Source organism: Anas acuta, chromosome 2 (assembly GCF_963932015.1).
Source record: "Anas acuta chromosome 2, bAnaAcu1.1, whole genome shotgun sequence".
In the NCBI taxonomy this organism is placed as follows: Eukaryota; Metazoa; Chordata; class Aves; order Anseriformes; family Anatidae; genus Anas; species Anas acuta.
Window position 1 is genome coordinate 89,779,308 of NC_088980.1, and position 26,183 is coordinate 89,805,490.

At 43.3% G+C, this 26,183-nt stretch overlaps 1 protein-coding gene across 3 annotated transcripts in view; it reads right to left on the minus strand.

Moving 5' to 3' along the window:
* Nucleotides 1-24,582, minus strand: part of GALNT1 (polypeptide N-acetylgalactosaminyltransferase 1) — an 81,188-nt gene extending 56,606 nt beyond the window's left edge. The window contains exons 1-2 of one of the 3 annotated variants that reach the window (XM_068671128.1): nucleotides 24,132-24,582; nucleotides 2,599-2,768 (exon numbers count right to left, since the gene is read on the minus strand). The gene's annotated coding sequence lies outside the window, so the exon portion shown is untranslated. Of the gene's footprint in view, nucleotides 1-2,598; nucleotides 2,774-24,131 lie in introns of all 3 variants that reach the window. The other 2 variants (XM_068671127.1, XM_068671129.1) reach the window with 2 other exon arrangements.
* Nucleotides 24,583-26,183: the final 1,601 nt, after the last annotated feature.

Sequence of the window (26,183 nt, forward strand, 5' to 3'; positions counted from 1 at the left end):
GCTGAACTGGTAGACAAAAAAAAAAAGCCCAACAGAATAGCCACGAAGGCTGGCAGAGGCTTGATGGCAAATAAGAGGCGATGTGTGGCCAGCCAGCAGCAGCAAACCACTTTTAACTGGAGAATACAGAGACTACATGGGAAAAAAACTCAAACTAAGGAGGACAAGAAATCCAGCCTGCTAATTTCATCGTGAACTGCTTTGTCTTTCCTCCTCCGATCAGCCTGATTTATTAGATAACCTCAGGAAAAAAAAAAAAAAAGACAGCAAGATTTCATTTGCTGGTCTTTCCAGACAAGCTAAATGCTGGCTACACTGAAGACTCTTCTTAGACATCTCCAATACCACAGTAAATATTTTAAACCTCTTTATATTCATTAGAGCAGTGTTTCCAAATAATTAATCAAAAACATCCACCAGTTAAACTTGATTTGCTGAAATTTAAAAACATGAAGGATTAACATTGAGAACAAGAGCATGCCGCATTTAAAAATCAGACAAGTATGACAAAAAATGCATTTTTTCATTGTCAGAATGTGCAGAACGTTCTTCTGCACTCTGGACACCCCACCATAAAAAGCATACCTTTGTTGATAAGGGAAAATGGAACAAGAAGGAAAGAGGTCTACATAAAAAGTGGATGTTATATTTAAAGAAACTCTTGGGTAGCATGACTAAGTCATTGCAATTGCGTTTGTGGAGGGAATTCCAGTTTGGAAATCCAAAGGTTAAACTGATCCACTGAGCAGACTTTCCGACTTTTATTTCATCAAAAAATACAAAAAGTTAGCGTTCAAGGTCACAATTGATTGAAAGCAGTAGCATGGAAATGTTGAGTTTTAAGGAAAATAGCAAATCTGATTTGTTAACTGCTTCAAAAACATGTTTTTTTGTTGTTGTTTTTAAACAGGAACAAACCCCTCACATTTTGAACTCCTTTGAGAAAGGAAGTGCAGAAAAATTTTTGCCAGTGCAAAATATTAATTTGGACATAAATCTGGGGAAGTATTTAATCAAAGCCATTTTCAGAGGCTTTGAAGACAACTACATCTTCAGCATTCTGTAATAAACATTTTTCTAATATTTCTGGATATTTTTTTTAGTCTTAATTGTCCAGAATAAAAAGAGCAGATTCACTCACATGTTAAATTTCAAGACTTATTTCAAGTAAGTTGTTGCTACTCCGTCTTCTCTCATCATAGCATGCCGGCCAACAAACACACATGCAGCAATGCAACAAAGTCAATCAAGGAACTGACACAGCAGAAGAATGACCAAGGAACACAGACTGATCGAGTATCTCCCACCAGCAGCAACTTCCACTCATTCCTGTTACCCAACTGAACACACCATTAGAGCCAACAACCACAGAACAAGTGGCTAGGCTACAGGGAAAGAAACAGCAGTGGAGATGCCTCTTGAGACACAATAAGCAATAAATCCAGAGATAAGAAACGTACTCTGCTTTTTTATTTTTTATGCTAAATTTTTATTCTATGTAGCTACTAATATTCAACAGTGTCAGGAAGTAACTTTGGACAAATTTTTCCCTCTCTTCTAAAGTGATGCCTGTTCAAGAGATACTTGTTAAGCATTAAGAGCACATGTCGGATCATGGTATTTTGAAGTTGTCTGGAAAAGACCTGAGACAGGACTTTTCCTTTTTGCCCCCACTGAACCTGAACTTCAAAGTTGGCCCAGATAAGTTCTTCAGGCTAAGTCGGTGAAAATTACCCTTATGAAAAACGCTGACAAGTTTGCAAGAAGAAAAAAAAAAAATCAAGGCGAAACGAATAAATACAAAACTTTAATACCAAGGATAGCAATGGGATTCATATGATGCACTAAATCCAAGTCAACTAGTTCATTTTTTCTGCCAAGGAAACAGAGCTGTCTCATCACAGTTTTGCCTGTTTGCTCTTTTAAATTTTGGTTCTTCATCTTGTTTCAATCGAGATTAAAAAAGCAGTAGCAAGAGGGAAATGCACACAGACAGAAGGATTGGCAAGAACGTCGCTGTTAAACGCCGCATCGGGCAGGCAGCAACTGCACAGCTGTACTTTAATAACTCATCTCTTGTACAACAAGGATGCTTTAAGGAAAACTGTGCTTATGTAGAAAAAAAAAAAAAACACGACAACAAACAAACAAAAACAGGTTTAGTTGCCGTTCCCAGAGAAGTATGTTTCTGTTAGAAGCTACAGCACAGTTCTCTGTCTGGAGGACTGATCTGAATGCTGGCTCACTGGCCTAGATTGCTTTTCAAGATGATACCATACTGTGGGAGTAGAGTTTAGGAGAGCTAAAAATGGGGTGCTTGGACTCACTTGGACATGGAATTTTCCTCTACCAGCAGACACCTGCAGTAACCGATAAATTAGTTTTGTGCAATTATCTAATTATCTATTATCTAGGTTCAGACAACTGAACGGGTCCACCAGGACCCTGAATTAACAGAACTACGGAATATGGAACAGCAAACCAGCAGCATACATGTGTTCTCTAAGTGCCTCCTTCACTCTAAGGGTCATCCAAAGCAGAAAAACCTGACCAAAGTATAAAAAAAAATAAAAATCCTGGATTACATTTTGCACTAACCTCCTCTGCAGATTTACAGCCATCTGGATGGTCCACAAGCACTGGTGGTGAAATCCCACTGCATTGCTGTAGAGCACCCGTGGTAGGAACCATAGAGCAACAGACTGGTCTAGGCCATTCTGCTATCAACAGAGAAGCCACAGAGGTCTTCCATCCACAATGTCTTAAGGCTGTCCTAAAAGAAGAACAGAAATTCAGATAAGTTCCAAATTCAACTCTGGCAAAGCTTGAGGTGAAAGGGGAAGGTCGGGAAAGTTTCCCAACTATTTAAGACTGCAAAATCCTGACTACTGTGCAAGGGAGAAGGAGCCAAAAGACTGCTGCTAAAAAGAGCCTGTGAGGAAAACAACATATGCAGGGTAGAGTAGAGAGGTAGAACAAGTCATCAACATTTTGTAGCCTTTCAGATTATATGATTTGAGTAGGAGGACTGCCTGTCCTCCTAAATAAGCAGTTATCTATTTTTGAGTTCTATATATGTCGCCCTCTATCCAATCATGAGCACTTAGCACAACAAACTGGGAACTGTTCCCCATAAGGCTAGAAAACAGCCTCTTCATGGCACACATGCACACGAGCAGCTCTCTAGAAGATCATTCTTTTGGGCTACATTTTTCCATATGTATTGTAGTCTGCAGATGTATTTTCCCACGTTCTTTCAACTCTCACCCACAGCTTAAACATTAGCATTCATAATGGCAGCTCGGGGGGAAAGCGTTATTAAACTAACCCCGACGTGATGCTTAAGAGCTGATGATTTTTCAAATCTAAAAATGTGACACCTGAAAAATGATCTCTGAGGCTCTCCAAGTGTAAGCTGTTAAAATTTTAGCAACATCGCATGGAGCAATTCTTTCTAATCTCTTCCTTTGCTCGGTTAATGCGCCAACACCTGAAGGAAATTCTAAGCAGCTGAAAAGGAAACAAAACATCTTAACAGAGGCAAGAAAGCAGATTTTTCAATTTTTAATACAAGCGTAACTTGCCTACACTTAGGTAATACTAGCCATGTGTTATGAGCTTATCTGTGTTTGTTGTATATGTGAACATAGAAAAATAAACTTGAATAACTTAATATCTGTTTAAACTGATAATTTTCTGTATTCCCAGCCAGATAAAAAAAACAGGTACGACGGGAAAAAAAAATAAAGATGCTGTAAGCACTATGATAACATAACAGCATGGATGAAATACATGGTAAGGAAAGGTTAAGATTGGCAGTGAAAGAAAAGGTGTTTGTCAACTGCTTATTCCAAAACAAATTATTACTTTACCTGCCTCAGTATAGGGACAACTATAATACTTGACAGTTTCCTATTTTTTTGCGTATCAAAGAAGAAAAGGCAAATGTATCAACTCAAATTTTTGCTGCATTTCAGAATAAATTACCCCAATATCGGTACTATTCCTATTCTATCTGCATGCATTAAGCAGATCTACATTCACAGAAGTAGCTTGCAGTCCGAGTTTTAAAAGAACTGATTCCAGATCTTCTGGGAGTAAAAAGAATATCAACAATCCTTTAAAGAAAAATAATAATTCAAAGAGCCAGAAGAATAAGCTTCCCAAGATGGCACAAGGCGCACCCAACAGGACAATCAATAACAACTGGTACCTTTCTGAAAGCGTTTGCTTTAAGAGATCATGACATAAATCCAAAGAGACTTAACCATCTTTGTTAAAGCAAATTAGTCACAGCCTTCAAGAAGGTTAAATACAAAGACTAGGTTCTATACATCACTATAATTTACACCCTGCTTTCAGCTAGGTTGGAGTTAATTTTCCTCTTAGTAGCTGGTAGGGTGCTATGTTTGGGATTTAGGATGAGAAGAGTGCTGATAACACCCTGATGTTTTAATTGTTGCAGAGCAGTGCTTACACCAAGCCAAGGACGTTTCAGCTTCTTGCTCTGTCCTGCCAGCGGGCAGGCTGGGGGTGCAGTAAGAGCTGGGAGGGGACAGACCCAGGACAGGTGACCCAAACTAGCCAAAGGGGTATTCCATGCCATATGGGGTCATCCTAAACAAGATATGGGGGTGGCTAGCCGGGGGAGGGGGCCAGACTGCTCGGGGTTAGGCTGGGCATTGGTCAGCGGGTGGTGAGCAATTGCACTGTGCATCACTTGTTTTGTGCACATTATTAGTAGTAGTACTATTATCATTATTATTATTATATTCTTTTCTGTCCTAATAAACTGCCTCTATCTCAACCCACAGGCTTCATTTTCCTGATTCTCTCCCCCATCCCAGAGAGGGAGGGAGGAGGCTGAGCGAACAGCTGTGTGGTGCTTTGCCGCCAGCCAGGTTAAGCCACAACACATACAATACAAAAATCAGTGTAATTCACAAGAAGTTAGCTTTTTTATATCACTTTTCGCATTAAAACTTAGGTGCCTTACACAGGTGGAGAATACGATCCATCCTTAGAGATGGGGAAACTGGGAAGAGATATTAGCTGCTGTCCATTACAGGATAAGCCACTGGCCGTGCTGGGATCAAGCTTTCTCTCTGGTCAAAAGTTTTAACCTAAGTATTTATCTATATGTCTATCCGGTTAGATAAATATTCATCTTTTAGGGACATGGCTGATTTATATATTTCTTCAGAGGATCTGGAGATGACACACTCTTTGTTCAGTGCTGTCCGGTGTCAGCCCATCAATAACTGGACAGAAACAGCTCTTACAAAACAAGCAAGCACACAAGAAGCTAGCAAGGAGAGCAGAACACACAAAGGAAGGGTTGTGTCGGCATTACCAAGCACGGCACACCTACCAGGGCAAATGTTTGCCTTCTTGCAGTGAACTTCCACGTGCTTAAAGGCTTAGTTTCCCTTGATCTTCTCCTTGAGTTACAAAAATACCAGTTCAATCATTCCTTCCGCACGCTATCTTTTCTAAATCTCCAGTCATTAGCTTTGGTCTCCTGAGGCAAATTAACCGTGCCTCCAACCTTCCTCAAGTACAATGGCCCAAACTCATACAGCACTTTAACCTTGCAATAAACTACAGAGCAGAAGATCCAGCTACACGTGTCCTACGGATTATACCACCCTATATTCGTACTAATACACACACACACACCTCTCCTCCTGAGCAACACTGCATTGTTAACACTCCTTAATTCTTAATCCACGGGTTGTCCTAGGCTGGGGTAGATGATGTAGTGGCAGGAACTACTTCAACAGTTGTTTCCCATCTTCTACTTTTATGTTATTTTTACCTAAAACTGAAACAGTTCACTTATTCTACTAAACCACATCCTATTCTTTCAGGCCATCTTTCCAACACTCGAGATTCTTCTGAATTGTCATCTTGACTTCAGATGTACCCAAATTTATTCCCAAAGGCCAGTTCTCAAGTTTCGTTACCCAGTTCAATGAACTGCAAGAGCTACACAACCCCCCACAGAAAATCCTTTCCCCCCTCTGAAAGCGAACCACTGAGAAAGAACCCCGGCTACTGCTAACCGAACGATTTTGCACACATCCTAAAATAGTGTGTTTTTTTTTTTTTTTATCTAGGCCATGTTTCCTTAGCTTGCCCTGTAAGAGCATCACATGTGGCTTTCTCCAGTCCACAAGCTTCCTGCTGTGGAGGAAGTCAGATTGGTTTGATCATGTGTCTCTGAGACTCACAATAAGGCTTCCAAGTTTGCTTCCCCAAACTGCACAGTCAAGGAGAAGACTGTCTTACCTGCCACTACGCCTCTTCCCTATCTCTCTGGATTTTCCAATACATTCTGCCAAGAACAAAAATTAAGGCACAGTAGAACTAGCTGATGATTTTCTCGTGGTTCAGGCTTGAAACAAAAGCAATCTCAACCAGAAACGGGTAAAAAGAAACCAGTCTGAAGAAGCTGCACTGTGACTTTCCATTTCTTTGATGTAAAACTTAAGTAACCCAGAAAATAGTCACAACCTATACCCACTGTTGATGTAGGCAGGCAAGTGGCTTAGGAGACCTGGAAGCGAGAATATACAGGTGAGCAAAAAGAATAAAGCTCCTACTGCCACAGCAGTCACGAGTACTTACGCTAGGGTTACCCGTAAGCACAAGTTTTCAATGCTCTGTACCATGTTACACTGCTGCACCATTCAAAGTGAAGACTTCTTGCTCTTCAAACTGTGCTTAAAAGCAGTCTACAGAATATAACCAAGTTTTTGGAGCTGGGATGTTAGAATCTGGAAAGATGGCACCCGAGCAGCTTCTGCTCATAAGAAGTTCCCACATGACGTCCAAGTGCTTGGCAGAATGAAAATTAGATAAGGATGACTCGTGGCAGTGATCTCCTTTACCAGTCACATTTACTGCCCTGTTTTATATCCCATTACTACCAGCTAAACCTTCTGCCAGCCCATGCACAAGCCCCTCTGCAGAACAGCTGGGGCACCCATCGCTGAAGAAAAGTTATTTTGGGCAACGAGAATTGGTGTGTCAGGGAATCCAGTACTTGGAGCTTTTATTTAAGCCTCAACAAATTTCAGCCAGACATTTCAATGCGCTGGCCTGATGCAGACAGCAGAAGGCACGGTGTTTGCAGACCACAAGAAATAATTGTCTCCCATTCAAGCCTCTATACTACACAGCCTCAATATTTGCATTGCTATTATTCAGAAAACATTAACCGTGCCAGAAGGAAGTTAATAACAGCAACAATCATGCCGAGCTACTTCTGCACAACGAGATGTCTGTTCCTAACCATCCCTCGTTATCCCACTTTCACCTCTGCCTAAACACAATACGCATCACTAAAAAACACAGGCACTCCATTATCCTTGCAGTCAGTACAGTCAATTTACGTTTATTCAATGACATTTCTCTCCCCCCCAAAAAAAATAATCACACAGCTGCCATAAAGAACGTAACCAAGTCTATTTTGTCAGCTTATTTTTCTACAGGCTCAGGCCAGTGGCACTGCCCTGCACAGTCCGAAATACCAGAGCAAGGGAGTGAAAAGGAAAGTACGAAAAGAGAAAAATTATTAGCCTGCCATGAAACTCCAGAGAGGGACCAGATTTATAACGCTGAGAAAATTGCATCTTCTACCTGTTGGTCTAGAAGTGACCGACAATACAAATAAAAGCAGAACGTACAGGGCAAACAGCGTGGTTTAGTTCCATAATTCTCCGTGGTTTCATCTTATATAGAAAGAGGGCAAGGAAAATAATCAGCTGAGTAAGCCTTTCTTAGCGGAGACAACACAAGCACTTATTTTGCATACAGTTTGTCAGGAAAAAAAAAAAAAGTAAAGATTCAGAGGCATCGTTTAAATTACAATCAACAAATCATAAATACTGGTGTGTTTTTTAGGAGATGTAAAGTACATGCTGCTATTGCGCTACCTCCCCCAAACTTGTACGAAATTGTCAAGGTAACAGTCATTTTAATCAGGCTGATATGTGAAGAGTATGCCCTTCTCTTGGCCATCCTCAGTAGGTTGGTCACCAAGAAAGCAAGAATTTGGGCAAGCAGAGCCGCGCAGAGCGCAGCAGCGCCTTCCTCTCACAGGCCTCCTGCCTTCTCCTGTTGTCTGGGGACACTGACTCAAAGCAACACAAGCCAACCCACAGATTCCTCTGTAAGTAAATATTATTTTTTAGAAGTCAACTGTAAAATACTCCCCCATCCCCAATCAGGACTAGAGCAAAGCTCATTTTCACGCTGCTGAGAGTACTACGCTCCTGGAAAGCGCAAGAAAGAAAAAAAAAAAAAAACACACCAGACAATCTACTGTTCTCAGCATTAAGGCATCTGCTATCACATTCACCATCATTACTAGCAAATCTCTTGGGAAATACCTATTTTCTTAACTGCAACAGTACGCAGGCAGAATTGCACAACAATTAAAATGATAAAAGGTATCTTTCCAAACCCCACAACCGCTCTCCAAAAAAAAAATCCGAATTATTTGCAGGTCAGGAGAGGCTTTCTCAACTCTCAGGACACAAAAAGGCGAGCAAAGCAATGAGCATAACCAGTTTGTTTTGATAGCACTAACGTATATGAGCCTGAAGCACGAGCCTGGAGCATCGAGGGCCCCGGCCTGCCTGCTCTCAGCAGGGCCATCAACAAAGAGCTGTGTGTTGGCTGCCGGGAGCTGGCAGACACCCCCTGCACCTTTTCTTCAGCCACCAGGAAACACTGCCCGCATTGTTCCGCCAGCAGGCAAAACAACCAGCCCGGATTCATATGGAGGACGTGAGCCACAGAGCAAAACTCAACCGGCACCTCTCGGCCCCTCCAGCTGACACAGCGGCCGCGAGGACAGGCCGGAGGAGTGAGGAAGTAAGCAAGAAGTCCCCTTCCAGCAGGGGGGGGGAAGAAAAGCCAGAAAAGCCAGAATGGCAACGGCATTAAACCAAGCAGCAGCAACCAGGGAGAACCTCAACCCCTTCCTGCATGCCAGCTGTATTAAAATCACTTGTGGCCGACCTCGCAAAATTGCGTGTCCTGTGGTGATCGGTGCTTTGTGCAACGCCCAGCAGAGCTTCAGGAAAGCCATGTGCTCTCTTCTCAGGTTGAATAAGCAACCAAATAATTTGTAACGTCTTGTATTCCTATCCGATCCAAGTGAAGAACACACAAACAAAACCCACAGAATAAAAACCTACAGGGGAATGATGTGGGAGAACAGCTTTGGGGAAAAAAAAATGTACTCTAGTTGTTGTCATACCCAAGTTCTCCATTCCCACTGATGATTTTTTTTTTTAAATTGAACTAGAGAGAATGAGGTAACTACAAACATTTCCTGTTACGTCAGGGATGACCAAGGGGATGCAAAATTACAGAAGTTCAACCAACTGTGTCACAACATGCTGCCTGGAAGATCACAGCCTCAGCCTTCCACAGACCAAGAAGTCATCTTGCATTAGCAACAGGCAATAATGGGATAATAAAATGGTATCAACTCTGTCTTATCAGTAGGGAAAGGGAACAACTGAGCTGTTCTACTTCTAACCAAAAGCTTATTTTTCCAAAATCCCCCCCAATCCAATTTTAGTGTAGACTACAGCACACTAATGAAAGCAAAAAAGAGTGGGAGGGAGAGATACCTAAGCAAGACCCTAAGACTCACAACAATCAGCACTTGAGATAAATCGACTGCTCATCTTGAACAAGCAAATGTCAGATTTACACAACGCTTCTCAACATTTACAAAGGATCTCAACAACATAATATTTTGTCATGAAGATCATAAACGGAGCGCTAAGTGGTATAAAGTCCCCAGTGTAAAGCCACTGCTCCACACATCTAATTGTCTGCTTAGATGCTGAGAAATCATTTCCCCCAGCACACGGGCATAAAAGTCACTACTTTCTATTCAGCTCTCTACCTTAATTGCGAAAGAAATATTAATAGCAGAGAGTGCTCATTCCAAACTATATAATTTATGGCTGTGTACAGAGCTAAGAAAGGCTGCTTACATATTTACTAACTTAGGAACTAAATCTAACCATAAAAGACTCGTATATAAAATAGGAAGTATTCTCTTGGAAGGTATAATTAGCAGTTGTTAATCAAGAGGAAAAGGAGAAAATAGTATTCTTGTCCAGAAGCTTTTATGAAGCCCTAAATTATCACAGGTTGGAGCATTAATATTTCCATTACATACTGGGGGACTAGAGTCAGCTGTCCAAGAGGTGAACAAGCAGATCATAATTCCGAAGTCCAAAATCACTTACTGTTTATTAGAAGGACTTTAACTCAGAGAATGGTAAGCTTACAGAACATGAAAGTAAACCTCAAAAAAAAATAAAACTTGGCACAGAACACAAAAATAATATCTAGAATCTCCACTACCAAAAAAAAGTCTGGGCTATGGATCCAGCTCTTTGAAAAGATTGATGCTTCAGCGAAACAATTTGTGGGAGGGAAATCCATGGGAGTGGAGAAGGAATGGTTTGCTGCCTTCTGTCGGATTTTAAAAATTTCAGTAGGGCCGTCTGTCAGTGTCAACAGCAGCCTGCATGCCCTAAAACAACAAACTGCTTAAGCGAGCATATGTCTTCAGACACATAAATACTAACCCTCCCACAGAAACTCTAGTTTGGGATATCTTCATCTGTCTCCCGGCAAAGCCCTGCTGCCTGCGACGGGATGGGAAATTTGGCTGAGCTGACAAATGGCTATCATTTCTCATTTGCGAGAGCAGGGAGATCACTTTAAAAACGCTCCTCCGTTCCTCTAAGTGCAGGCAGGCAGGCAAACGCGTTCTGGCTTCAGGTGAGATAATGGTCCCTATGTCAGGAAGCTGTGTTTGCTGCAAAGGAACACAGGAAGCGTTACGTTATCAAGTTCCAGAAACAATGGATTCGCTCGGTAATACCCATCCCAGCTCCTTTCTCGCCCTTTTCTATAAAATCAGGAGCAGGCAGTTGAAACAGAAGACTTGGAGCTATTAGCGCTGTCATAACAAGGATGAGGAAACTGTAACAACAAAGCAGTGAATTAGCTCTCCTACAAAAAAGAAGAAAGAAAAAAAAATCCCTGCTGTTTGAACGTAGCCTTTGGCAACGCAGCAATGCAGGCTATAGTTTCCCAAATCATGCTTCAAATCTTAAGGTTTCTTCCTAGAAATACCCTATTTTCACTTAGCTTACTAGTTGCTGAGACAGGCAGCCAGCTGTTCGCAGTGCATTTCTATTTCACACACACAAACCCGAAAGATATTTCAGTATCCAGGAAGGAAGGCGTGCAGTTTATATACACATCATGCCTAAAATTAAGTTTAAAAAAAAAAAAGAAAATCAGCAGTGCGGCTCAAGGAAAGCACTGTAACGTCCCGCAGCCCCTCAGCATTTGTTTATTGTCCCCACAATGCTTCCTCCTTTCTGGAAACGCCCCCTCTGGATACAGGTTAAAGGTAGTTTAACATGGAAATGACCTCTAATCCAGAAACCCCCACCATCTCTGTCACCATACAGGCTTTGGGAAGCGAAAGAGTGGCCACGTCCATTTCTCTGTTCACTTGGGACGGGTTGCCCAGGGAGGTGGTGGAGTCACCGTCCCTGGGGGTGCTCAAGGAGAGGTTGGACGTGGTGCTTGGGGACATGGCTTAGTGGGTGACACTGGTGGTAGGGATGGCTGGACCAGGCGATCTTGGAGGTCTCTTCCAACCTGACTGATTCTGTGATTCAGCAGCAGTGCCCAAGTGACATGCTCACGAAGCAACATCTTCAATTTTGTGATCTCCCACTGTTTCTTTCACTAAATTTCAACACACTTGTTGCTTGGTGATTCTTCTCTAAAAGTTTCTTTCTTCAGTTATTCTGTATCTGAGCTCATCTTCTTTCAGATGCTCTTCAGCGGCTGCTGTGGGCGAGGCAGGCTGTGAATTAGATCCTAACAGTGAGAGGGAAGCACCATTAATCTGATACCTGGTAGGCTGCTTCAGGCTCTGAGAAACTTCCCCTGTTGGCAATCCTCATCAACTATTCTGACAACTCCAACCATTTAGCATTTTCCACAGCTGGAAAGACGCCAGTTTTATCAACGCCCACTTCACCAAAACACCTGGGCTTGTTCAAGGGTAAGGAATGATTTGGGTTTGAATGCTCTAGAAAGGGATTAAACAGGCTCCTTCCATACAGAAACCTGTCCTAAGGTACAGCAAAAGTTAAGTTGTAATGTGAATGCAGAACGTTTAAGTTTCAAATCAACCCCTAAAAATAAAGATACTAAAGCTAAAAGAACCAGCGTCTCAGCTAGGATAGGTACCTGCTATTTTGTAAGGAGAGACAAGGACAGTGAGAACTACCACAAAATAAGATCTGAACGTTTTATTTGATAAGTAGGTATTTCTGCTACACAACACTTCAGCTTCCAGAAACTAAGTTATAAACAAACTCTAAATAAAAAGATGAATTAAATATAATCCTTTCAGCAATACCCTTGAGCATCTTTCATACTCATGGGAAAACGGCGCACAGACTAGAAATTTCCATTCTGTTTTTCATACTATTTTAACAATATTCTGCTTATCAAGAAGGAACACAGCAAATAAGATCGCAAAAGGCTGAAATTCAGTGATATCTTCAGCACGTGTATGAGACAGAAAACTCCAATTATTTAGAGAGCACGAACGTTTCACTTCTTACATAATTACCTTGTCTGTCTGGTTGGGACTAAGATGTAATTTTTTGCTAAGGAGGCATCATCTCTTATCCAAACAGATCACCTCTCTCACCCATCTCCTCAAAGACTACTCCAACCTACCCCAGGGCTATAACGATGTGCCCCATGCTGTAAATGAAGGCAGACGGTATGATCCCTGTACCACTTTTCACTGGAGTGTACAAGTTCCTCCCATTTTTTGCAAAGATCCCGCTGATATTTTCCTCAATATCACAGCTCACCATCTTGGGCTGGAATTATATCAAATTCTCTAGCATTTAGAGTAATTACCTCTACTTTTTGTTGCATTTCCAGAAAGCACGAGCAAGCACTAAAAGGAAACCAAGTCCTCCAGCTAGTAAATTTTGGACTTTTGTCAGTGAGTCAGGAGGGGTGAGAAAGGAGGTCAAAGTGATTTTTTTTCTACCTGACATTGTCCAGACAGGTTAATTATACCAGACAAAACTTTCATCTGCCAACGGGGAGATTCTCCCCACTGCTTACAGTCTCTTAATAGTTTGGAGATTTGCAAATTCTCTTTTACTAATTAGTTTGCTATACAACGATAGCTGTTGCTCTTTGACAAAACAGCTATTGACATCCTATTTAGCCATTTAAGTACTTGTGGTATCCTCTAGAGCAGGAGATTTACATTTTATTTCCTTTCAGTTCTTCTGTTTCCTCCTCTGCCTGGTTTTCTGCTGCCTGCCTCCTGTTCAGTTGCAGCTGGAGCCTGCAACTTCAGACGACGAGAAGCGAGATGTCATTGCTCCTTTCACATTGCTCACTGCAGTCATCCAAGGAAGCCTGGAGATCATGGTTTTAGTCTCATCAGTGCAATCTTACTTTTTTTTTTTTTTTTTTTGACCGGAGTTCCAGCATTTGACCATTTACAGCTTGAGGAGCCAACATCAGTATTCCAGTATCCCGTGACCATGTCATATACTTTACAAGGCCCCAAAAAGCGTGTTAACAACCCACAAACACTACCAGAATGAAGAGAAGTTTGAACGTAACAGAATGTATGAACACCTTAGGACAACCTATGCTTTTCCTTATTATTTGCTTATTTCATGGCTTGAAACTACCAGCTCCTTTGGTGATAAGCTTTTTGACAACAAGGAAGTTATGTTATGTAGTATATGTAGAAATAGCAGAGAATTCAGGTAAAAACAGAAAGTAAGGGTAAGAACACTTAAAAATATGCCCGCTCTTATGTTAACATTGGGTTTCTCAATACCAAAGAAGCCCCTAAAAATCACATCATTTAGCCACACTCTTTCAGGAAAGTGAGAGAACATTATAAACAGTTAAATTTATTTGTAATATGGGACGTAAAAGTGTTCCCTAATAGTTTCTGGGACACTGATGTGCAATTCACCCACCAGAGAAACTAGTTCATAATTAAATATCTAATAATTGAATTTAAAGAAAGCCCAAGCAGTTTCTTTATTCATTTTCTCATGCCTCCTTTCTGTGCAAGTAGCTCCCCCAGTTAAAAAGTCAACCTCAGTTCTCCTAATGCTGTAAGGTACCCCGTTTACTCTTAATGAAGGAAACACTAGTACAAAGATGGTGAATTGAGCTTCAAACATTTCTTTTCCTCATGGTATTCAGAAAGTAAATAATCTAGGTTATCACGATCCCTAACTGCATCACCTTATGTTCACTCACATATGAACAGTACATTAATCTTGTCTTCATCTTGCTACAGTCTGCTTTCCTGCCTTTTTTTTTCCCCTCTCAAAAGCAGAACAGGAGATAGTGTACCCACCAAATAGCCAGATTATACACCAATTACCTCTTCAAAGAGCAAACTATTCCCATTTAAACATGTATGTCTGCAGTAAATTCAGGTTTAAAGGTTCATAAGCAAACTATGGAAGCTTTGTGTTGGGGAGAAGAAACAGGACCAACTATTCATTAAACCAAGCAGTGCGTTAACTTGTAGCACTGTGATCTTCTAAAAAAGTTCCCTGTAGCAACAGCTGGCTGGCCCTTTTTAAAAAAAAAAATAATTTAAAAGGACCAGCTGCAAAAAGAGCAGCAGCATGCTGAAAAGTATCTTGTGGAATGCTGATGCTCAGAAATAAATTAGTGTATCCACAAACAGCCCTTGCTAAAAAAAAAAAAAAAAAAAAAAAAAAAAGCTATCCTGCCTTGTGAAACACAGAATCAGTGACCTGATCTCCCACAGACCGCAGCCTCCAATGATAACCTCAGCCCCTTGTGAGCTCTTCCACCACTCCTCAGCTCCCCAGACCTCCGTTCCCCACGTGATGCTGTCATCTCTCTCATGTGTCGCTTAATTACCAGCTCGGCAGGAGGTACCGCATGCTATGGTTTGTTCCAAGGTTTACGTGTGCCATCTGGTCAGTCAAAACAAAACAATATGAAACAAAATTGGTGAACTTGCAGACCAGAAGAGAACAGGCAACTGTTGAGCTCACCCTACGGCCTCTATAGAGAGTGTGAGATGTGGTTTTCTTATGCTGAAGCACCAATTTTCTCCAGACCTCTGGCAACTTAATATTTTTGTCACGTAACATGACTAAAAGCATCCTAACAAACTGGGGGTGAGGGGACAGCCCATGGGGAAGAGTGATGGAGGACCAAAGGTGAACAGAGGAGATCGCACTGTATCAAATGGCTTTGGCACAAGAAGAGTTGCCATTTTAATGCCTTCAAGTTTTCCCAAACATCCTTTAAAACTCTCTGTATAAAGTTCTTCTTCTGCAATTCTGCTCTCTCCTGAAAGTACCAATGTACTTTCTCCAGAAAGCTTCATGTACAGCAGATAAAGATTTTCAGACGCAGAGTTTTAAGACAGTCAGAAGCCCCTTCAGATTTATTTTCCTAACCTGTACGCATTTGACTCCCTAAATTTTGAGTTTTTTCAGTAGTGTTCTTCTATAAGCATTCAAGCTTTTATTTATAAATACTTCACTCCCCCTCTCCCTTGGAACAAATATCCCTTTTGGAAAAGGAAGATCATTATTCAACAACTATTTGCGTAAGACTGGCTAAACTTTCTCCTTCTTGTGCCTGAAAGAGACTGCTCAGCCCACAACAAGTTTCATGATGCCAAAGCAGCAGTCGCAGTTGATTTCAATTTACTTCAAGTGATACTGGTCATCACTTCTCCCTTAAGTGAGTATTGGCTTCCTCCCCTGGCATATCTTTGTTTATCTTTTATGTAATGGCTTAATACATTGTTAAGACACAAAAGAACTCATTAAGTCATTCAAATTACACTGAAATATCTCCAGTAAATTAAATCATGTCAAGAACTCGTATACAAAGGAAAATGTAAGGCATTTTCTGAATACTCTCCAAGGGCGACCAGCATAGTAAGATGGACATTCTCCCTAACCTGACTGTAAGGTAATTTCCTTTCTTTCTCCCCAGTGAAAACCTCAAGTCATTCTAAAAAAGTGATGGTTTTTCCAAAAAATGGATGATCTCAGTTTCAGATAGCCAGGTCTAAGATGCATAAAACTAGATATATATATATATAAAACACCATTTTTATTATTTTGACTTCTTTTCAGATGCATTTCTCCGCTGCCAATCTTGAATCCACATCTTTCTGAATAAAAACTAGTGACACATCCAACCACACATTACAGACCCATACAAACGGAAGAAGTGGAGAAATAACAACTTATGGGAATCTAAAACTGTTAAGCTGGCATGCCACAACAGTAATTGATAAGAGCTGTTTTAAACTACCAATTAGCCAGCATGGGTTACAAGTGTTGGACGCAGCAGCAAGCAGTCTCTTAGAATAACAAGAAATTGTTCTCGTTTCTGCTCCATAGAAATAGATTGCACAGCTCATCCCTGCAAACGCAAGTGGTGGTGAATCATAATTTCATTAGCCTCCACAACAAAAGATGGTTTGATTATAAGAAATTAGGCATCAAACATATTTACAGCCTCCATGTTGCAAATTCGGCTCAGAAGATCCCAAGGTCAAACATTTGATTTAGAAATCAGTGCCTGACTCACATGCTATTGAAGTCTGAGCTCTTCTGCATGGAAGTGGCAATACAGAAAGCCTGTTCGTTTAAATAAACATCCCATTGTGGTTTCTTTGTTTAAAAACACTAGTAATCCAAACTAGTGGATTAGCAAAGACTAGCGACTGCAGCTCCGCGCTACTCATTAACTCCAATAACATGAGGTATGCTGCAAAAAAAAAAAATAAAATAAAAGGCATTGTTTTCCCAGCAGAAGTTGCGATGTTTTATGGCATTTTCAACAAAGAGGAAAATGTGGTTAAAACAAAAGTCTCTAGATGTCTTTCAAATATACATAACACTCATGAAATGTAGAGAAACCATTGTTTCAGCCCTGAGTTCTTACTGTGTTTGGAAAAGCACAATTTGGGGGAAAAAAGGAATAGTCATGAAAGTCTAACGCTGTGTAAGAAAGCTTTGATATAATCCAGAGCAAGAAAATTACACATTATTGTACTTCTGTGAATCAGATCACAGCTGAGACTGGGACAATTGGTTTCTCTCACACAGCAGATTTCAAGCATCAACTGGTTGCAGCAAAGTGATTAGTTTTCCTGGACATGGGAAGACAAAATAGAGGATGTGATTTGACAACTCTGCAAAATTCAAAAGCAACTAAAAGAAAGAAACATTATGGGGTTGCTTTCTAAAAAGACTTCACAAATTTTCTGTGGTAGTCTGCTGGCGCTGCTGGACAGTCTCAGTACAAATTCGGTCTCACTCTTTAAGCTAACATTTTTCTGCAAGTACTTCAACTAGAAACATACAAATGGTTTTAGAACTGATAAAATATTAATGCAGTTCCCAGCAATTCAATGAATCTATTCACAGCTGAACATCAAACACAGATTTTAGAGCATGTAAAACCCCTAATGAACACTAGTTTTTCTAACGCCATATGACCAATGCTCCTTCAGCCCTGAGCCCATCAGAATTACTCCGTAGGCTAGATTACCAGCCATTCGCTTTGGGACTCTGCTCAGTCACAGGAGCCCTGAAGTGGATCTATACTCTGTCAAAATATTTAAGCCCAACATTCATAAGATCACTGATGTAATGTTAAAATTTATTTAAAGATGGGGGAAAAAAAAAAAAAAAAAGCATTTCTGATGAGTATGCTGTCTCATGTGTCAGCAGCTATTCCATTTCGTGGTGCTTTAGCATGGAGCCTGAGCTCTTATAATGAATCAAGAAGTCCTGAGTATCCTTCCTACCACGTTGCTCTCCCTGTTCACTCCAGTGCCCAAATACACCGCAGCAGAAGTTGAAGAAGAGACCACGGAGCAGCTTGGAGCTGCTTTCCTCAGCCTGTTCTTTAAAGAGGCCACAAACAGGCAGAATAAAGCCGAATCCCAAGCAAATGCAAGCTTTACGTAGTGTACTTCTCTATCCCACCTGTAACCCTTTTTACACATGAAATGGTAACGTAGAAAGTGCTTAGCACCGGAGCAAATTGTGACAAGAACCTAAAGGTTTGCTAAAGTTTGGAGAAAGATACAAAGCACACACCATTTCGGCCCACATTAGGGCTCCTGAAGGTAGCATTGTCCCTTCCCACTCCCTAACGTTACCCAGCTGCATGACTTAGCCCTTCGCACGCTGTTCCCAAGAGCTTCACTTCAGGAAATTTTCCACAAAATCAAACGCTCAGAAATGTCAGTCTGACAAAGGGCTCCAACTTCAGAGCTTTTCTTTGCGGGCAAAGAGCTTTCAGTGGCAGATCCATTTTTCCTCAAAACGTTTGTTTCAAATAAATGTACTTAAACTGTAGTACCTCTGCTGCACTTTAAGGAGCTTAATATCTTCTAGCGTGGACATGCGTACATCGTACTATCTCTAGAATTTGGAAACTGAAAATAAAAGAGGTTTACTAAGCTATTAAAAAATGCAGGTACTTCAATTAGTAAACTTAAGGTCTGGGAGCTCTTTAAGAAAAAAGTGTAAGAGTGTATTGGAAAAGGCATGAACAAAGACAACGGTTTCCATCAGGTTTTTTGGCTATTCTACATCTATCTATTATTTCAAACACTTCTTTGGTACAGAACTGTTGTGGTATGCAGCCTTCAGCCATTTTTAAGAGATAAAGATAGCAGACATTCACTTCCCTCACATGACATTAGTTTAAAACCACTAAATGGCCTTTTTTTTAAAAAAGTTCTGTGGACGCGTGCCCTTAATATCTTAACAACAATCACTACCTCACAAACTGGACACGCAAAGCAGCATTCCAGTCAGCACAAATTGCAGTAATTTCTTGCAGAAGTACTGTCTGGAGACAGGAGTCAAAGCTGAGCTTTGCGCTTCGAATTAGGATTCAGCTTCTGCGTTTGAGAAGTGTATCAATCCCAATTACTCTGAGTACATAATGAAAAGAAAATTAAATAAATCCATTAGCTTAATCTTAACCTAAATGAGTCCTTAAAGATGCTTAAAAAATGCCTCTATACTGAATGCTCGCTCTTTGATGTATTTAATCCAAAAGTGTCACGAGCAAGATATGGGCGTAAGATCCCAGGTTGTTCTGAAAGCTAAATTATTCATCATGGCAATCAAACCCTTGAACATCAGAGTGAAAGCACAACTCTGACCAATCACAACTAATTTGCACTTGAACCCTCGCAAGACTCAGAAGTCTATCGTACTTGTAAAAAGAAAAAAGAAAAACAAAACGCATGCACCATTATCTAGCAAAGCTAAGAAATGACCAGATGAGATTGCATCAGCTTCTCATCCACTTTTGGCAGGGGTGGGAGATGACTTTCTGGTCAGTCTTAGTCATTGCGCATCCTGGCCACTATGGGTATACTCATTTCAGAATCCTTTGTGGAGACACCTGATTAAGACCAGTAATAGATACCTCTTTCTCTTCGTATAGCTCCGTGGACATTTGATTAATTTTTCATTCTGCTTCTCAGTCAGCCCCTTCGCTCATGAGCGCTTCCAAACCTCTCTTTACCTGCTGGCAGTCAAATCCAACCTGTTGCCAATACTCTCCTCCCCAGTTTGCTCCTCACAGGACCTTCCAAAAAACCTAAGCCTTGCTTCCCTCTCCCTGCGAGAAGCCTGGTATTAACACACCCTTTCTAATTCTCCGTGTAATTCTGGTTGTCATTTACAGCCTGCACCACGGTATTGCTAGCATGCATGCAATCTCAGATGGCATGAAGAAAGATAAGATAATGAAGACCTGTGGCTGTGGAAAAGTAAACAGACTCGGATTCAAATTCTGCAGGCTCTGCTGGCCTCAACCACGCTGTGCCTGTAAAATGAGGCTAGCATTGCCTTCTCTTGTAGCAGTCCTTAACACGAGGTATTTATGCGCTGTGATATTCCCATAACTCCCGCGGCTGCTGGGAGGCACCAGCTGAAGCTCCGGAGCCTTTTCTGATGCAGCACAAGAAGAATCAAAGACCAGGACACAGCCTCTCGCTTGCCTGCAACAAGTTTTCCACGGGGAACTCGGATGCTGTGTATCATCCCGATTCGGTTGTTCCACAAAACTGTGATGACAAACTTTGTCGTGTGACTTCAGCGGCAATTCGGGAGCTGCTGGAACTTAGCGTGAAAACAGCACTGCATCCTGTTACAGAGGAATACTGAGTAAGTTTTCTAACTCAGCGAGGTTTCTGAGAGTTGATGCCAGCATGGCAGAGGAAAACATGGGAAAACACTTCCCTCCTTACCTAGGGATGAGTTTCCCATCAGCTGATCCTACAGCCTGAACTTCCACAGCAGCACACTGTCTGCTGCTGCTGCTTTATCTGCTCTTCACTGACCTTAACTTCTCACGGAGGAATAAGCACAGGCTTGAGGAGCATCAGATTAGGCAGGACAGCAGCCTGCAACACAGATAGCGCTCAAAACCCCTACCTGCGTATATCTTCAAAGTGCTGGAAGAGAGCTGATAGCAAAGGAAGAATACACAAGCTGAAACCATCAATGAGAGTTGCAGTGGTCATTAAACTCGAATTTCAGTGAGAAAGCACCATTATAGAGCTCTGACTATTCAGGATAACTTTCATTTCCCCAGAAATAAAGCGAAACACTCTACTACCAAAATCAAATACCTTGGCAAAAAAAAGTTTTGAAGCCACTTCACAGTCATGTTGGATTAACATAGTTCCATACCTACCATTTAAAGGCAGAAAAGAAAACAAAAATATTCTTTTAATGCTTCAAAATAAAGCTCTGGGTAACAGGAGCAATGGTGGCAGGTGACACCAGGAGACCCCCTTTGGAGATGGCCTTGCCTAGGGTGCCTTTTCTTAACCAGCCAGGTCAAACCTCCCTGCACGCTTGCTTTCAGTGACACCTGAGGTTTTATCAGCTAAATGCAACTTCTTACACTGGCTCCACAGGCCCTTCAGACAAAGGCACAAAAACCCGAGTCACATTTCCCACAAGAAAGTAGGAACCACCGCTGGGTGATCCGCAGAGCTTTAACAATTCAAGTTCCTTCTCCTTGGCGGATCACGCCTCGAGGAGCTGGGGGGTTGTTAGCACAACACACACGCGAGGTATTTATGCAGTGCTCAAAGTCACAAGCCTCTAATTCAACTGAAAGTAAATGCCCCTTAAGAGTATCCGTATTTCATGGCGCAAAAACGTATTTAAGCGATCAAAAAGTGAATAATAGAGCAGTTAGCCAGCTCTTTAATACATTAGCTAAAAGTATATCAATTGCATTGATTTTTATGATGGGCTGATTTCACATAATGGACTAAGCTGGCTAGAAAGACTGTAAAAGGGGAAAAATGCTTTGCTAGAATTAGTGGGAGGTGGCGTCAAAATGCTTTTAAGACACGCATACAGTTAAAACATTTTATTTGGGGATGTTAAATTTAGAATACTACTGTCAAGAACAGGTTTGGTGCTCAAGTCGAGTAAAAGCCACGATCCCAACTCTGCAGAGATAAAGCAAAATATCATGGAAATCTGGAAATTAAGTTTTATCTTTATTCTTTTATTCCTAGCTACGAAGCAGAAAGCTTGGACTACGAGCACATCGTCAAAGCTCAGCACAGCAAAAGGTTAACAGGATGCCTCAAGGATCCATAAAGCAAGCTGCACGTAAAGGCAGTTATTAATGACCTGAGAAGTTAAAAACGTTCACAGTGATGGGAGCTCAGGCAAGCACAGAAGAACGAAAATGTAACTAACTGGGAGCTAATCAACCACAATGTACAAGCAACACAGCAGCAGATAAAACTCGGTGGTAATAAATGCAGAAGAAGTGGCCCTGAAAATTGAAGACGGAATAACCAGTATGGTCAGCAACTTATAAATTAAGTAGACCTAGCATAAACAAGAGGATTATGAGCATCCCTGTGGAAAGCGAGAAAGACCTGTGCTCAATATTAGAGTGGAGCTGTTGGAAATGAAAAACGTCAGGACTCCAGAGGAGCTAGCAAGTGCTAGCAAAACTGGGATATCTTCAGAAAAGTAGTGGGTCAGCCTCAGTGTCTCAGAAAGGCTGCTCCAGTTTTAGATTGTGTGGCTGAAGAAAACTTTTATGAAGAGATTAGAAATTAGTACTGGTAATATAAAGAATAATGAAGCAAGACATGAAAGTATAAGTAGTTATTAGCAGACTAAGCAACAAACAGACTGGAAATTTACACCTGAAAGACCAAGAGGCAGGTCAGAGCTATGATTCTGGGATAGACAATGCCTAAGTTTCCGAAGTGATTTCTACAGCGTGCCTTTGTAACCCAGAATCTGCCAGCAGGGAAAGAAGGGCACTAAGGTGTGGGGAGCACCAAGTAAGGATTCACCTCTGCTGCTGTCAGGTATCGGTGTAAGGCCCTACCACAACAGAAGTGCTCAGCACTGCTCCCGACTTCAGTTCATAGCTTAACACAAATAAAATAAAATTAAAAAAAAAAAAAAAAACACACTCAGGAATTCTTGTTCAAAGCAAATGGCTTATAAGCGTGAAAGAGCCCCATGCCCAGCAGCAACACTCCAGGTGCTAAAAGGTGTTTTCATGTAACCTGCACCCCCGAAAAAGTGCCTTCAGTTTTGTAGGCCACACTGAAAGAAACAGGCTGAGGATGGCAGCAGCACCAAGACCATAACATTTCAGTCCGGTGAATCAAACTTCTGTCCCAGGTGGATATTCTGGGACTTACCACGTGCACTTGAGATCTCTAAAAATACAAAATGCAAGATCTTGCAAGAATCTCTTGTCTCTTGAGCTACACTTAATTTAAATTACATTCAACCGAGCTAAGTGTTTGGAAGGATCCTATTTTTAGGCGAGTGTCCCTGGAGCTACTTTTTGTTCTCAACCCAAAGATAAACACCACGCTATTTCTGTGACAGAAGAAAGAAAAATATTTCGCGAGTTTACAGCCGGCGTGCAGCTTGACCAACACGCATGCAACAAAGAAAGGACGGCAGCAGAGACGAGGAAGGAAGTTCTTCCAGCAAGAAGACAGCAGGGCACTATTTTACCCAGGCAGCAGCTTGGCACTCAAATTCATGCTGAAGCACCTCCGTTCTTCCCCCGTATAGCTGATATACAGCTGATTGCTGAACGAGCTCGAACAAACCCAGCCCGCGATGACTGAGGGCAGGGGGAAGAAGGGAGCTCGATGTTTGTCCGGGAGCAGCACCAGGCAGGCAATGGCTGTCACATGCTGCTTGTAAAACATTTCCACGCCAGTTTTTGAACCGGCACGCTCCAAATTAAGGAAGAAGGCGTCTTCCTTCACAGAGCCACAGTTGGGAAAAGCCAGGCAGCGTCCTGTAACAGCCCGGGTGTTATCACCTTGATCTCAAGGGTGGCTCGTCTGCGGCGTCCTTGCCAGGTGCCAGCTGGATCACCTCCTGGAGACGCTCACAGCGCACCAGCTCCCTCCCGACACTCACCTCAGGGAGATTTCTCCCCGACGTGCTCCCACCACCACGGTGGGAAGCCTGAGGAGACGCAGCGAGCTCGGCGCTGCCCGTACCACTCCGGGGAGGACAGGAACCTAATTCCAAGCCACGGAAAGCGACGAGGCTGGCACCAGCAAAGCCCAAGGCTTTCTCCAGCATAAGCAGCCCTTTGTATCTGGCAGAAAGACGAGTCCTGAGGTGCTCCAGGCGTGCACGGTCCCCCCCGCCGCTGCAGCGGGCGCACGGCTCGGGTTTTGCACAGCTCCTGCGGTGCCAGCACCGCTCCCACAGGCACCAGGTGCCGGCTCGCTCGCCATAAAAGTTATTTCTCCCGGCAGCTGCCGCCCCAAACCCGCTTTGTGCTCCCACACCCGCACTCCACAAGCCCACAGCCTGACAGCTCCTGGGGCACGACCCCAGGCAGGGAGGGAGGGGGCCGGGGGCATACCCCGGGGGATGCGGGACCCGGTGGGGATAGCGGAGGGCTTTTAGGGTGTTTTTGGGGCAGGAACTCACCTCGGCGAGGCGGGAGGGACGCGGGTTGCCCGGCGCTGCCCTGCCTGCGGGCAGCAGCAGCAGCAGCGGCGGCGGCGGCGGCGGCGGCGGCGTGGGGGAGGCGCCGCCGCCGCCGTGGCGCAGCCGGGGCTGGGGCTGGAGCTGGGGCTGGGGCCGCCTCGGCCCCGCTCTTCCTGCGGCGCGGTCAGACGGAGCCCGGCGGAGCAGCAGCAGCAGCAGAAGGAGGAGGAGAAGAAGCAGCAGCAGCCGCCGCCTCCTCCTCGTCCTCCCTCAGCACCCCGGAGCCGGCAGCTGCGGTCCCCCGGCGGCGCCCGCTCCGCATCCCCCGAGCCCTGCGCGCAGCAGAAGCAGCAGCAGCGGCGGCGGTGCCCGTGGCCGAGCCCCGCTCAGCGCCGCGCCTCCATCACCGGCGGCAGGGAAGGGGGCGGCCGGCAGGAGGAGCCCGCCCGGCCCCGCTCCGCCCCGCCGCCGGGCCCGGATGTGGCGGAGGGAGAGGGAGGGAGGGAGGGAGGCAGGAGCCCCGCGGGGCCATGAGGCGCCGGGCCCCGTGTGGGGGGAGCACCCGTTCCCCCCCCCCCGGGTGTGTAATGCCGCTGGGAGGCGGCTTTGGAAACGGCAGTAATAAAATCTTTTGAGGCTGGAGTTGTGTGGGGTGTGTTGTCGCTAATCGTAAGGTTTATAGGTCAAAGTTGGTGTGCCCTGGCCGGCAAGAGTTTCCGCTGGGTCTCCTCCACAAGCAAACTCCATCTCTGAGGTGTCACTGTCACATCCTTAAAGACTTGCTCACAGAGCCCAGGAACCACGCTGTGCTCCTCACAAACAAACCCGACCCTGTGTTTTAGGTACAATTTAAACCTAGAAAGGAAAAAAGCGAAGGTGTGCAGGCAAACACATAGCTGAGAGCTGAACACTGCCGCGCTGCTGCCATGGCCCTGCAGGGAACGGGGCTGATGCCCTCACTGATTGCTCCCCTTTGGGATCCTTCTCTTCAGCTACTGACCGGTTCTCGTCCTTCACCCAACAAGCATTTACAGCAGCCACCATGCATACAGGATTTTTTATATCTAACCATAAGATTTAATACCAACTCTCCTTGAATACAAGCTACTTGCTCTCGCCACCCCTGAAAACACCTTCACAGAATCACAGAATTTCTAGGTTGGAAGAGACCTCAAGATCATCAAGTCCAACCTCTGACCTAACACTAACCAGTCCTCCACTAAACCATATCCCTAAGCTCTACATCTAAACATCTTTTAAAGACCTCCAGGGATGGTGACTCCACCACTTCCCTGAGCAGCCTGTTCCAATGCCTGACAACCCTTTCAGTAAAGAAGTTCTTCCTAATATCCAGATCTAAAACTCCCCTGGCTTGATAAAGGCTTAAGCCTTTATAAAGGCACTCAGACTTCCCAGGCACCCATCTGGGGTACTCTTTCTCCAAGACAAAACCAGTGACACAATTCTTCAGAGACAGACACAGACGGAGGGTTCCTGGGGAGGGGAAATGGGGGAAATGTCTTGCCCAGATAAGCCAGGCATTACACCAGGAGCGGCTTTGCCGAACGTTGGTTGAAATAGTTGCCCATTTGTGGTAAGATAAAGTGTGTTTCGACAAATGCTTAAAACTGCAGTCAGGTGACAGAGGCAACACGCATGTAGAAAATACCAAGCAGGACGAAGAGGCACACACATCCACTGGGGATCATGCATTATGACAGGCCGCTTCCCCCGCAGAGGGAATGCACACCCGTGCAAGAGCCATAGAGCTGCCTTCATTTAGCATTTATAGGCTGAGGGATGAGCCTGCGTGTGTTTATACACAGCCGGATAATATAAGAAGTATCAGGCTTTCCTGTGCCAAAACTGCGTGTTTCCAATTTACGCTCACAGTTTTAGCAAGAATGATTTATTGTATGCAAGCAGTTTACCATATGCAAGCAGCTTAACACTTGTTCCTTGATGGCTGCTGATGCCGTAGGATGTAGCCCAAATCCCTCTGGTGGAATGTCTTTATGCCACCCTGATTATCTGTGCTATTGCACTGCGACC